This window comes from Mesocricetus auratus, unplaced genomic scaffold (assembly GCF_017639785.1).
Source record: "Mesocricetus auratus isolate SY011 unplaced genomic scaffold, BCM_Maur_2.0 Super-Scaffold_100006, whole genome shotgun sequence".
Taxonomy (NCBI): domain Eukaryota; kingdom Metazoa; phylum Chordata; class Mammalia; order Rodentia; family Cricetidae; genus Mesocricetus; species Mesocricetus auratus.
Window position 1 is genome coordinate 87,343,462 of NW_024429190.1, and position 13,911 is coordinate 87,357,372.

General features: G+C 43.2%; 1 protein-coding gene across 6 annotated transcripts in view; it reads left to right on the forward strand.

The window, feature by feature from the left end:
- Nucleotides 1-13,911, forward strand: part of Thrb (thyroid hormone receptor beta) — a 355,538-nt gene that overhangs the window by 118,237 nt on the left and 223,390 nt on the right. The window lies entirely within an intron of this gene.

The window sequence follows — 13,911 nt, forward strand, 5'->3', positions numbered from 1 at the left end:
GGGCTGGGTATAAGGTGGGAGGTAAAAGAGAATGATGGGGAAGGATATGATCAAAGTACATTATCTGCATGCATGAAAAGGTCACACTGCCGACACCCAGAATTTTGTACAATTAATATGCACCAAAATGACATTTCTAGTAAATGCTATGGAAAAAAAGAATATGTTTTTAAATGAAGCAGTTTACTTCTGACATGCAGGCAATGAAGTTTGCATTTCTGGCATATTCTGTACATATCTGGAACTAACACAGACACGAATAATGTTTTTGAATTAACACTCTGATAGAGAAGTCTAGCTGTTTATATATAGATGTTCCTATATTTTGAGTTCCACCTCAGTGATAGGGTTTTCTGTTTACTTGCTAATTCTTGAAGGCAAAGCTGAGTTTTAAAGAAGCTTATTTATTCATTGAAATGCTTACGTGTAACAAGTAAATGTAAGTGTTCATTTGTATCGGATATAAATAAGAACCACATAAAAGCGTTTTCAAGACATGCTTTTCTCAGCTGTTTGCATGGTGAGGCGTGTAGCAGCTGCTTTCTCATCTTTGTTGTCATATTTGTTCTCTTGGGTATGAACCATGTCGGCACCCTTCCTTCCCCTAGAGAGCAGCATATGTCATCTAAGCTGTCCTGTCTTGTTTGCAGACAAATAACAAGGCAGGAAGATTTGGGACTCTGAACTCAGTCCTGGGTTTGAATTCTGTTTCACTTACTGCCCAGTGGTGTAAAGCAGATTCTTTTACCTTTCGAAGTCCATTTCCTCCCACCCGTATTGAAGATATCAGTGCCGACTTCATGGGAAGAGTGCCAAGGTCAGAAACTGTAGGTGGGTAGTTCTCATTAGTGTGTAGACCCCTCCTGTCACACAGCTGCTACTATTAATATGAGAAGTGCCTGACACACAGTGGAGGTCTGGGAAATGTGTTTTCCTCCTTTTCCAATCTGCTGCCTCCCATCTTTTAGGTTGGCAGCATCAAGGTGTCACTCCAATAATACACGGCCCAATAGAGGATGGGCGCTGTCTGTCATAACTGACCTCCGTCATAGGCTGACGTGTCTGCACACAGAGAGAGCAGTACCTTTGTACCACTGCCAAATCACTCTTGTTCCTTCTGGCTTATTTTTCTGCTACCATATGCTTTTCTAATACTGCCTTGTCAACACATTATTTTTCATCAGTAATTAAATAGGCATTTGCATTAAGAAGTCAGGTATTTATAATGGAATCCAGTATTTGTTTTGGTTAACTAAGGTTTGCTGCAATTTGCTTCTGAAATGGCCCCCAGAGGCCCATGTATTAAAACCGTGGTCCCCAGAGTGGCACAACTGAAAGACGGTGGAAGGTGGGACCTAATGGGAAATTTTCAGATCATTCCTGGAGATTGTGAGAGCCTAGCTCTGTCCTCTTTCTCTTTTATTCTCTGACCATAAGAATTGGGGGGACCATTGGTGTGCCCCCTGGGCACAGGCCCCAAATCAAAGGGGCAGATTGATGATACACTGGAACCTCTGAAACTATGGATCAAGTTAATCTTTTCTCTTTATAAGTTGATTATCCAGAGCATTTTGTTATTGTGACACTGAAAGAGTAATAAAAAACTGAGGTCAGATTTCAGTGTTTATAATTCAAGGCATTATGGGCATGCAGATTATTCCCTTGATTATTTCCCAGGCTCTGCTGCTTCTCCTATAGGTACATAAGTCAGACTTAAATAAGAAATGGAAATAATTAAAAATTATTTAAAGGCATTTGCACTCACTTCAAGACAGGATGCTGCCAAGTTTTCTTATCTCTTTGTTCTTAACATACAAGGTTAGATTATGCAACTACTAAAATTAACATACATGATTTTTCTGAAATTATAAAATGTATTACTTGACATTAACAAGCTTAAAATGTCAGCCGCTATTTCATTTCTTGTCTTTAAATTATATGAAGGACTTAAGAAATCCATGTCCCTCGTATAGTTGCCAAAAGATGTTCCCTATTTATCTATCTTTTTTCCGACTACTTTCAAAAGATCCTTGAAAAAATTTGTTCAAAGAAAATATTTTATCCTTCTCTTCCTTGAACTTCACAGTTTGGTTTTTCAGAACATTGTACAAATGAATACCTTATGGACCAAGCACTTTGACCCACTGAAGGCTTGAGCAGATTGCTTAATATTTACCAAGTGCCCCTAAGGCTTCAGGCACAGTAAGTCGACTCTGGTACCCTGTATTGGGCATGAATTGAATTATACCTGATTTATTCTTGGATGAGAGAGTGTTGGAAACATTAAGAACTGAGTTAATGAGCTCTCTGCAGAGGCCTTTAAGTGTCCTGGGGACATGATTGCCGTAGCAATTTCCAACAGAGTCTTTGGATTCTGAAACCCCTGCAGCTGGCCCTCACTGGATGAAATTCTTAAGCAACTAAAGATCTAAGTTGGTGCCTGCGATATTTACCCTCAAGGGAACATGGTTCACTAAACTACAATTTATTTCTCATCACTGTAACATTTCAAAGATCCCTCTCTACAGCCAATGAAGTAGTATTCATTGAGCTTAAAATTAAGAATTACCCTAACTCACAGAAATGAAGTTTGAATTTTGCCACCAGACCCCAGTTACTGCCCCCATGACAGCTGTACCCACCATCGATCCGCTTCCAGAATCTAACTGTTGCCTTTTCCATATTCTGAGAAAGGCTCACAAGTATTCACATAGCTGGGAAGCATCTGAATATCTCCATTCCCATCCCTCTTGACTTGCTCATCTGTGACCTTTGGTGAAGGTCACTTTATACCATACTTAGCATTTACTAAAGCAGGGTGGCAATTGTAGTACTTGTGTAGGTTATATGTGCTGGGTCATTATAAAGACAGTTACCAAGTGCCACTGTCTCTGGTGTTGAACAAAACAGAGGAAACTGTCTGGCTTCCCAAAGCTTAATCTGGTGTCTGGGAGACCAGTTTTGAAATTTAGTAAGTGAAAATTTGACAATTAAGGGATCAATGTTAGGGAGAGACACAAGAAGAGGGTGTGAGGATGGGGGTGTTGTTAAACCGCTTGCTGTGAGAAACTATCACTAGAGAGGTGGAAGCTAGAAGTTTCCCTCCACAGGATGGTGAGTCCTAGGGTCTTTTGCTTGGGGAAGGCAGAAGATTGATGAGGCTTGACAGTCTGGATGAGTCAGCAGGGTAGAAGCAAAGACAGCGATCCTGAGCAGAAAGAAGTGTGAGCCCTTGGTAGACACAGAGCTTTTCAGGCTGGAAGAGGGGGGTTTTGCCTTGTATACAGACTCAAATAGGAGTCACCAAACAGCTTGGAGAAGGAGAGAGCAGAATCAGACTTCATATTTAAGACATTGATGGGGCCGTTGTTCTGAGAATAGATGAGATGTGTATACTGAGTGCAGTCAGTGGCTGTCAAAGGCACTTGGTAACTTTTAACCACTGTCACAATTGGTGGTAGATTCTTCTTCTTCTTCTTCTTCTTCTTCTTCTTCTTCTTCTTCTTCTTCTTCTTCTTCTTCTTCTTCTTCTTCTTCCTCTTCCTCTTCTTCCTCTTCCTCTTCTTCTTCCCCTTCTTCTCCTCCTCCTTCCTCTATTTTTACTGTTTTCCCTGCACCTGTCTCCTTAATCACCATGAGACAATTGAAGAAGTCGTAATTCAGGTACTTCAGTCAAAGCCTTGCTCTGTGTGTTGCCTAGCCCTCAGGCCTTCTTACACCACTTCTTCATAGATGGGTCCTCCTGCCTGCCCACTGCGGGAAGCAAGCGCTCACACCAGGAGCCATCACTGCTGCAAAATCAGGTGGAAATCCTTCTTCTCATCTGATCTCTCTGCTTCTTTGATTCTTTGGTTCTTTTCTCATCTTCCTGTGTCCCCTTCAAGCTTCACGGAGTGGTACACCTATACTCACCGAATCCACAGTAGTGACTTGCTCTCACCACCCTTTCCAGAGTTGCAAAGAGCCTCCCACCCCTTCCTTGGGTTACATATTGCCTGGTTCTTTAGCACACATATGAGGCTTAAGTGGTGATCTGCCAAGACTCCATCGTCTGAACTAGGTGTTGTGGACCTAGGCAAGAAGGGCACTATGACTCTTTACTAAGGCCAGACTTTCAGGCTGCAGTATTAGGGACTTGTATAAGAGTCAGAGTGTTGGGGGTCACAGGACCCTTAAGCTTCATAGCCCTTTCTGACACACTTGACATGCCTATGGAGATGTATGATTTGTTCTGCTCACATACTGCTTTGCTATTATTGTTACCTTAATGAAGTTGTCAACATTAATTTCAAAAATCTGGAGATTGAGATATTTCCTTTACAAAAAGGAAAAAATACATCAGAACATTTGTCACTCCTCTACCCAAATTTCTCCAGTGGAGCTACGGGAGCCAACCTAGTGGCTCTTAGCCTTGGCTGCACAACAAAATCTCATGAAGCACGTTTTCAGAAATCAGCATGTCTAGCACCTGCAGTGACAGTTTGCTGTGTGCATATTTTATACAAGAAACACCCCTGGAAGGAGAGCTGACATAAAGTGCATTCAAGCTTTGGTACCGAAATGACAATAAACGATCAACCAAGCCTAGCCAGACCTCAGCTGCATACAAGCCAACATGCGAGGGATGTAACACAGTGCTTCTCTTAATTTTTTAAATTATTTCTTTTATTTTTGAGATTATGATGCAATTACATCATTTCTCCCTGTCCTTCCCTTCCTTCCCCCCAAGCCCTCCCATATACATACCCCTCCTGTCTCTCTTTCAAGTTCCTGACCCCCTTTTCCATTAATTGTTGCTGAGTACATATGTATATATGTATATATTCCTAAGTACAAACTGCTTAGTCTGTATAATATTATTTGCTGTATATTTTCAAAGCTGGTTAGCCAGAATAGCTGGATAAGCAAGGTATAGATTCAGCTCTGCCTCAATACATGAAATGGAAAGAGATGGGGAAGACATCTCACATCAACATCAAACCTTCATACACATGTGCATACATGTAGATATGCAAACATGCATGTATGTACACCATACCTGAGACAATGATAGATGAATAATAGACAGACTGACTGACTCTGTAGGCATTTTGGCCGGATTGGGATGGGAACAGGTATTCTGGCACTTGGGAGAATACACAGCTCAGATAGAAAGGTATCCTGGAGCTCGGGAGCCAAGGACTATCACAGATTGTAATAAGCTTAGCTGCTTACAGCCCAGCCTCAGGGAAAGGCTTCCCCAGTGTATCAGCTCTGCTCCAGCAAGAGAGGGTCTTCCAGCCAGGGCTGTTTGCCCAGTGTAGCAGTCTTGCTCAGTGTAGCAGTCTTGCTCAGCAGGAGCACTCTGCCAAGGGAAGGTTTCCCAGGCAAAATGTTTTAGCCCTGCTCTCTCTGCTCTGCCCAGGGTTGCCTCTGCTCCTCTGCCACCGCAAAAGAAAGTTTTCACCCAAATCTCATCGAAGGGGTTTATTGGGAGGGAAGAATCCAGGAGAGTGGCTGCCCTCTGCCAGAGTGGCAGAGGACAGCCGGGTAGCCGGAACAGTCAAAAGCTGAATAGACAAAGGGTTTATATAGGGCTTTCAGGGTAGAGATTGGTCAGATTTTAATGCTGAGCTCACATTGGCTAGAGCTTCTGCTCGAGGATTGGTTAGTTTTCTGCACAGGGTTAGGGTCGGATTTGGCTCTGGTTTCAGGGCCAAAGTGTGTTTCTTTCTCTGGTCCCCTTTAGCCTTTTGGCTCCAATTTTAGGGCCAGGGTGTATTTCTTTCACTGACTCTGATTCCAGGGACAAAGTGTGTTTCTTTGGCACTGGTTTCAGGGTTAGGGTACATTTCTTTGGTTCTGGTTGCAGGGCCAAAGTGTGTTTCTTTGGCTCTGCTCAGGGTGTGTTTCTTTGGCTGGCCCCTTCCCCTACAGACTCCATCAAGGGAAGCATGCAGGAGAGGGTGGGAGCATGTTTTAGGCAGTCTTGAGAAACACACTGAGATCAGCACGAGGAACACCAACTCTAGCATTCTTCAAACCTGTAGCTGAGCTTCACTGTTAACCCTTTAACATGTGCTTCAGTTCCAAGTTTTCATTTCTGCCAATTCACAAACTCTAAAGCAAGCTTTGACTTTACTTTCTTTGCTGCTGTACCCTCCAGAAACACCAACAAGAGGGGGCCTGGGAAAGAGAGCAGGAAGAAGGAATGGGAACACCAAGGTCATGCCAATGATTGGGGCTGCCCGTTTTAATGGAAAAGTTGTCTTAAAATTTAGATATTTTTCGGTTACATATTTTGCCAGTTTTCAGTACCAGGAAATGTCACAAGTAGAAAGGAAATTGTGGGAGAGCCTTGAGACATTAAACCAGTAAGAAATGACTGGTTTTGAACTAATAGAGCATCTTAGTTGTTTGTATTAGAACATATTGGTTTTCTTTCTCAAGTTTCCATAAAAAAAAAGTGGAGGTCTGTGACTTGGCCATTTTAGTTGGACATACCTGTGCCTTCATAGACACAGAGCAGAGGAGATACCAGTGGACTTGTGAGCCCACCCCTCAAGGTTCTGAGCGCCCTCCACGCTCTGTAACCATTCCTTTTGGAAATCTAGCTACCATCTACATCTCAAAGACCCTGAAGCTTGCCTTGCTGGAGAGACCAAGTGCAGGCATTCTGGGAGCAGTCCTGGCTGAGCTTAGCTTTCCTGTACCCCTGCCGCCTGTTATACATGTGAATGGTGTCATCTTGAGTTTCCCGCCCAGCTGCCCACAGAGCACCCAGTGCTCTGGGTGAGCACAAGCAAAGCAGAAGCTACCCCACTCTGCCCCAACATGCAGTCATGAGGTGTAACAAGTGGGTGGTGCCATGAGCCACTCAGTGCCAGGGGTTTTGCTCTACAGCAGTTCATAACTACAACAGACAGCTCAGTATAAAATCTGAGTAGTTCATCCTACCTGTCATCTACCAGCCATTTTCTTTTGGGCCACCAACCAGCTCCCAAATCATGACAGGGAGACTTCTTTTTTTCTTTTTTTTTATTTAAATTAGGAACAAGCTGGCTTCACACATCAATCCCAGCTCCCTCTTCCTCCTCCCTCCCACCATCCCCCCCACCCAATCTCCACTCTGCTCCCCAGGGAGGGTGAGGCCCTCCATCGGGGATCTCCAGAGTCTGTCATTTCATCCAGGGCAGGGCCTAGGCCCTCCCCCCTGTGTTCAGGCTGAGAGAGCATCCCTCTATGTGGAATGGGCATCCAAAGTCCTTTTGTATGCCAAGGATGCATACTGATCTACTACCTGAGGCCCCATAGGTTGCTGAGGCCTCCTCGCTGACACTCACATTCATGGGGTCTGGATCAGTCCCATGCTAGCCTCTCAGCCATCAATCAGTCTGGGGTCCAAGAGCTCCCCCTTGTTCAGGTCAGCTGTCTCTGTGGGTTTTACCAGCCTGGTCTTGACCCCTTTGCTCATCACTCCTTTCTCTCTGTCCCTGGGTTCCAGAAGTTCAATTCAGTGTTTAGCTGTGGGTATCTGCCTCTGCTTCCATCAATCACTGGATGAAGGCTCAAGGATGGCATCTAAGGTAGTTGTTAAACTCATTAACAGAGAAGGGCATTTAAGGTAGCTTAGATTGCCAGTTGGTATCATCCTTGTGGATCCCTGAAATCTCACTAGTGCCAGATCTCTCCTCAAACCTATAATGACTCCCTCTATTATGGTATCTCTCATCCTGCTCTCCTCTAATCTTTCCCCATTTCAACCTCACTGCTCTCCCATGTCTTCTACTCCCCTCCTCTTCTCCCCCTCTCTTCTTCCCAGCTCCCTCTCCCCTCCCCCCATGCTCCCAATCCACTCAGGAGATCCTGTCCCATTTGCATTCTCTGGGGTACAATTCATATCTCTCTTAGGGTCCTCCCTGTTTTCCAGACTCTCTGGCAGTGGGATTGTATGCTGACACTCCCCTGATCCATGTCTAAAATCCATATATGAGTGAATACATACCATGTTTGTCTTTTTGTGACTAGGTTACTTCACTCAGGATGGTTTCTTCTAGTGCCATCCACTTGCCTGAAATTTTCAAGATCCCATTGTTTTTTTCTGCTGAGTAATACTCCATTGTACAGTGTACCCCATTTTTTCTATCCACTCTTCAGTTGAGGGGCATCTAGGTTGCTTCCAGGTTCTGGCTATTACAAATATTGCTGCTATGAACATAGTGGATCAGACATCCTTGCTGTATGAATGTGCATCTTTTGGGTACATGCCTAAGAGTGGAATTCCTGGATCTTGTGGTAGACTGATTCCCATTTTCCTGAGGAATCTCCATACTGATTTCTATAGTGGCTGTATGAGTTGGCACTCCCACCGCAGTGGAGGAGTGTTCCCTTTTCTCCACATCCTCTCCAGCATAAACTGTCATTGGTGTTTCTTATTTTAGCCATTTGGACAGGAGTAAGATGATATCTCAGAGTTGTTTTGATTTACATTTGACAGGGAGACTTCTTATTAGTTGTGAATGCTTGGCCTAGCGTAGGCTTGTTTCTGGGAGTCAAAGCTTCCGTGTCCTCTTCTATAAAGTTCCTCCTTTAACTTAAGTTACCTGTTTCTCCTTATCTCCCTTGTGCCTCAGAGCTTTTTATGTTCTTTTTCTCTGTATGTCTTACTTTCCTGCTGTCTCTATGGCTGGCTGGTCCTGACTTCTTGCCCTAGGTGTGTCCCTCTTGGTCTTTCATTCCCTCTTTCTTGTCTCTTCTCTTCCTAGTTATTCTCTCTGCCTACCAGCCCTGCCGATCCCTCACCTGTCTAGCTATTGGCCATTCAGCTTTTTATTAGACTAAACAGGTGCCTTAGGCAGGCAAGATGAAACAGCAATGTATCTTTTCATAATTAAACAAATACAGCAGAAACAAATGTAACACACCTTTACACAGTTAAAGTAATATTCCACAGCATAAACATATGTAACTTATCTTTACATACTTAAATATCCCACAACAAGAAACACTAAATTTGAAATGCCTGTCATGGAAGTCAGGAGAGCATAAAGAACATCCCGGGGTCAAGACATCTGCATCCTCCCTGTATAAAGTTCCTCCTTCATTAATCTACACTGTAAACTGACCTCAATAAAACACAAAAGGAACTTTTCAGAAGATGACTGAATGGCCTGGAGGCTTCTAGTATTTATGTAGAAAAATATCCATATGTGAATTGACAGGCAAATGTTGATAGAAAGGGAACAAAAATACATTCTGAAACAAAAAGAATTCAAATAAATTCACAGCAGTAGAAGAAACAGAACCTGACATCTCTATAAATGTTTTTAAAAAATTGGAATAAGATAACTTTTGGGATAATGAAAAAGATAGAATATTCTTCAATTAATATAGGTCAACTGGCTGGCAGTTTCAGGAAAAAGCAGAATACATGGCTATCACTTAGTCCAAAATAAATTCCAAGTGAATCAAAGCATCCTACATGAAAACAACCATTTAAATGTTAGACACATATTAAAAAATAACTGGAGTGCATAAGGCTTTTCTAAGCAAGATATAAAACTCAAACGCTACAAAGGGCAGATAAACTACAACATGAACATTTTTCTGTAACAACAACTATAAAAAATACCATCAACAATCAAACAAACAACTCCCAGGAAGATGTATTGGCCAAACAACCATCAAAGATACGTTTAATCACTATGGAAAGAACTTCTACAAGTCAACAGATCACCACCAAATATTCATTTCATTGCTATGTAAAGAGCTCCTATGAATCAAGAAGTAAAAAGACAATTCAAGGGTAAAATGTGTAGACTATTCTCTCTTCTATTCACAGAGTATTTCCTGAGCCCCTCCCTGGAGCCAGTCACTATGCTCAGGTCAGAGGTTGAAGGAAAGGAAAGCCCTTGTCCCACATGGAGCCTACACCCCAAAAGATAGAAAGGAAGAATCAAGTGTATCCCATTTCTGGTGATGGTGAGTCCTACATAGGAAGCTATAAAAGGCAGGGGCAGTAAGGATGGTGGCCATGGTCACTAGTGTAGAATTCTTCAGAAAAAGAAAGGAATGGAGGGGAATTCAGGAGAAGAGGTTCACCTTGGAGAAAGGAAGCAGCAGAACCAAGAGACCCTGCCGCTGTACATCTGGTGGGGATTGACAATTTGAATCTCCAAAGAACTTCAAAAAGCAAGACTATCCTCACAAATGATCCAATCCACAATTGAGCTAATTAATTGAATAATTCAACAAGAGAGATAATAATGGCCAATAAGAACTGTTACAAATGTTCAACATCATTAACCGCCATGGAAATGCAAATTAACACCACTTTGAAATTTTTTTTATCTTACCAAAGTTATGGTGGATATCATCAAGAAACAAAGTGACAACATATTGACAGAATGTGGGAGTGTAAATTGGTACAGCAACTATGGAAATTGGCATAGAAAAAGTAGAGCTGCTGTGTAGTAGCTATGCCAGTCCTGAGCATTTACCCAAAGGGTCCCTATTGGCACACCAGAAACACTTGCTGTATTTATCACTGCACTGTTCACTATTATAGCTAACATATGGAGCCAGTCTAGACATACATTAAGAGATAAATAAGAAAATGTTTATATACACAAAATGAAATTTTATTGACCTGTAAAGACAAATAAATTACAGGTATTTGTTGCAGAAATGGGTGGAACTGAACATCATCACAATCATCACAATAGCAAAATAGGCAGACTCAGAAAAGAAGGTGTTATGTTCTAAATCTCTCTCTCTCTCTCTCACTTGTGTGTGTGTGTGTGTGCGCAGAATCTAGATTTAATCTTTCCCCATCTCTGTGTGTGTGTGTGTGTGTGTGCATGTGTGTGTGTGTGTGTGTGATGTAAAAACAGAACAGATGAGAGGAAAGGAAGAAAAGGTAATGGAATATATGGTGTGGAAGCAGAATGGGCTACTAGGTAGGAGAGAGGGGAGATAAGGGGAACAGCAGAGAGAAGAGAGGTGGTCAATAAGAAAGAAAGAGTAGTGATATTTGTGTCTGAAAATGTCACCATAAAAGTCAGACCTCTGTATGCCAACCATAAATTAATTTGAAAAAATAGAGACCAACATTGCTTTGCAGTTGAGAGTATGTTGCTGGGGGGGATGGTTTAGCAAACTCTAAATGGAATGTATATGGATAAATGCTGTGTGACCAGTTTTAAAGAAAGCAGTAATCTCAAATATACTGGCATTAAAAGAGCCCAGATTCACAGCAAGCAAAACAGAAAGACAATGTGAAGGAGCCCTGTTCTGTGAAAAAGGATTCCCTGATATGTGTGGCAGCACCATTTCTGGAAGGATCAGGAGAGTGGATGCTATCTGTTCAGGGGATGCTGAGGTTTTTTTTTTTAGATCATATGTGTGTCTTTCTTGTTTCTGTTTGGATAATGCCTTTCCAGAGAGACCCAGATGTCAGTCCTGGTACAGAGAGGAGGCTGGGAAAGCAACAAGAACCCTGTGTACCTGGCTTTGCTCTGTCATGGAGAGCAGAGTTCCAAAGAGATTATATCCAAATACACCTTTCCTGAGACTCCGAAGCCAAAACATGAGGGTTCTTTTTGAAGAAGGAAAAATTAAAAAGTGTCTAGAAGAAACAGAACCAGTGAGACTGGGTTAGTTCATGTCTCTTTTATTTCAATCTTTGGACCAGAGAACTTTAAAATAAATAAGACCTGATTGTGTGTCAGTTTCATTTTGTGCCATTGGTCACTCTGATAAATATGTTAACCTCCCAGGGTTGGCAAGTGGCAATCTGTCTGATGCCTCTACCTCAAAATATGCTGTCTCCCAAGAGGGAGGTTTTCAGGACTGGTGGTCACACAGACCACCCTTGATTGGAACTGACATTGGCCTGAGAGCAGGGATCAGGTGGCCTTCCTATGCCCAATGCTTCCAGCCCGCATGCTCAGCCCACACCCTGTGTTTGGGTTGACCCTTCCAATGATGTCTTTGTACTGAGAAGTGGGTATTGCAGTCATAAATGACTGAAAATAGAGGTAGAGACATGGGGTAACTCTTCTGCATATGGTGAGGCTTTCGTTCTCTTGAACTCACGTAAACTGCCTGTTCACAATCTATACAATATTGGGCCAGTTAACACCAAGTCACAGAAGTGGAGGTTTACGGGGTCTCGTGCCCATAGATCATGTGGATTTATATCCAGTCGTCATTTGATTTTGGGGAGGGAGACATTTTCTTCAGGAGTGTAGCCACTGGTGCTGTGCCCATTCCCCTGAAAATGACACTAATAAAGCTCATTAGGTCACACACAGAGACAAGGAAGGGACGAGAGAGGTAGTGAGGGGTGAGTATAATCCAAATATATTATGTGCATTATGAAAGTATCACAATGTAACCATTATTATGTATAATTAATATACACTATTGAAAAAAATTAACAAGTGATGGATCTGGACTGGAAAAGTTTTGAGATATGTGACACAAATATGGACCTACTGTGTGATCTTGATGCGGTCTCGGCACAGTCAAGAATAGAGACAAGGGTAGATGAGCTTGAGCTACAGGGCAGGAAAAACAGGGTTGGACAGGGAACGGATGCAGGGCTCCATGACTGTGGAGCACACAGATTCCACAGAGATTTTCCTGCTGCCAGTCTGTGCTACGCCTCAAGCAAAAGGAAGGGCTCCTGAAGGCAATGCTGAGATCACCAGAGCGCCACAAGGGGGGCTGGAGTGACTCTGCAAAACCTTGCTTCCACAGACCTAGCAGATTCTCTGCTGGCTTTGGACTTCTTTGCTGTTTGACCCCTCCTCTTCCTGTTTTGGGATGTGCTGTCTGCCCTGTGTCTGCCCCACTATGCATTTGGGGAGTATATAATATCTACTTTCACAGGTTCATAGCTGCAGAGAATAAAACATGTCACGTCTTACACATACCTGATGTGGGTGATATTTAAAACATACAAGATTAAAAGTGCTGGCATTATGGAAACCTCTCCCCATTTTCAAGCTGTCCCCATAGGCACATTTTGTGTATGTCCTCCCTCTTGGTGGTGTTCAGAGGCCCCTTCCCAGCTGGTCTGACACCTCCACAAGACTCTCTTTTTGACATGGCTAGGGAGAAGAAAACATGTAGTTACTACACTATACCTTCTCGATCGCTCACCTGCATGTCCTAAGTGTGCATTTCCTGAGAACAAGGACACAGTCTTATATAAACACAGCACAGTGGTCAGCCCAGGAAGCTCCACATTGCTATGTAGATTATGGAGTTGACCTTTTGTGTGCAGATCTCACTTGTTGGCCTAACATGTTTTTTCTAGCAGACTTTCTGTTGCTGCGATAAAACACCAGCACCAAAAGCAGCTTGAGGACCCAAGGGTCCATTTCCTTTTACCTCCATAGTCCATCGCCTATGGAAGCCAAACAGAGGCTTGAAGCAGAAACTGTGGGGCAGTGTTCCTAGCTGCAGACTTGTTTTCAGCTACCTTTATTATGCAGGCCAGGCCCACCCACTTAGAGATGCTAATGCCCACAGTGGGCTGAGCTTCCTGCATCAATTAGCCAGACACAGGCCTATCTTGTGAGGTCTCAAACCCAGGACTGAGGTGCATGTTTGACATATCAAAGTGGTTCTGGCCTCCAGGTTCTCCCTGTGTCCCTCAGTTCCTCCCTGTTACAGGGTATGGCCAGCACACCCACTCTGTAAGCTAAACTTCTCCAGCCAAGGGGCTGGGGTCCCCTTCCCCCAGCCAATTTGGTTGATTGGGGAGGAAAAGTCCTAAGACAACCATGGTTGATTTCATCTGTTCTTTCCCTTCCTAGCCTCTTGATCTGGCTCTCTTCTCCCTTCCCCTCCCCACTCTGCTCACATGGACCATCTCAGTCTGGTCGTGTTCACTTGCAGAGGTCCCTGCTTCTGGCTATGCTC